At 39.5% G+C, this 873-nt stretch overlaps 1 non-coding gene across 1 annotated transcript; it reads left to right on the top strand.

Annotated features, from left to right (window-relative positions):
- The first annotated feature begins 632 nt into the window (after positions 1-632).
- On the top strand, positions 633-740 carry LOC127746294 (small nucleolar RNA R71). Its single transcript, XR_008007914.1, has one exon. It is a non-coding gene; the product is annotated as a small nucleolar RNA R71 (small nucleolar RNA).
- The last annotated feature ends 133 nt before the right edge of the window (positions 741-873 follow it).

Genomic DNA, 873 nt, shown 5'->3' with positions numbered 1-873 from the left:
GTTTCAGTCATGAAACTTTGTGTGGTTTTGATTAGATCAGAGACCATTGTTGCTAAGTCAGAGTTATTCTGCTTAGAACTCTCTGTCTGTTGCTGAGAAGATGATGGAAAAGGCTTGCTATTGCTAAACCTGTTTCTTCCACCATTATTATTGTTGAAACCTTGTTGAGGTCTCTGTTGATCCTTCCATGAGAGATTTGGATGATTTCTCCATGAGGGATTATAGGTGTTTCCATAGGATTCTCCCATGTAATTCACCTCTTCTATTGAAGGGTTCTCAGGATCATAAGCTTCTTCTTCAGATGAAGCTTCCTTAGTACTGCTTGGTGCATTTTGCATTCCAGACAGACTTTGAGAAATTATATTGACTTGTTGAGTCAATATTTTGTTCTGAGCCAATATGGCATTCAGAGTGTCAATCTCAAGAACTCCTTTCTTCTGACTAGTCCCATTGTTCACATGATTCCTTTCAGAAGTGTACATGAATTGGTTATTTGCAACCATTTCAATCAGCTCTTGAGCTTCTGTAGGCGTCTTCTTCAGATGAAGAGGTCCTCCAGCAGAGCTATCCAAAGACATCTTGGATAGTTCAGAGAGACCATCATAGAAAATTCCAATGATTCTCCATTCAGAAAGCATATCAGTGGGACACTTTTTGATTAATTGTTTGTATCTTTCCCAAGCTTCATAGAGGGATTCTCCTTCCTTCTGTCTGAAGGTTTGGACTTCCACTCTAAGCTTACTCAATTTTTGAGGTGGAAAGAACTTTGCCAAGAAGGCATTGACTAGCTTTTCCCAAGAGTTCAGGCTTTCTTTAGGCTGTGATTCCAACCATATCCTAGCTTTGTCTCTTACAGCAAAAGGGAATAGCATA

The sequence above is a fragment of the Arachis duranensis genome, chromosome 3, assembly GCF_000817695.3.
Source record: "Arachis duranensis cultivar V14167 chromosome 3, aradu.V14167.gnm2.J7QH, whole genome shotgun sequence".
Lineage (NCBI taxonomy): Eukaryota > Viridiplantae > Streptophyta > Magnoliopsida > Fabales > Fabaceae > Arachis > Arachis duranensis.
Note: the sequence above shows the minus strand (reverse complement) of the source record. Positions and strands in the feature narration are given on the sequence as shown.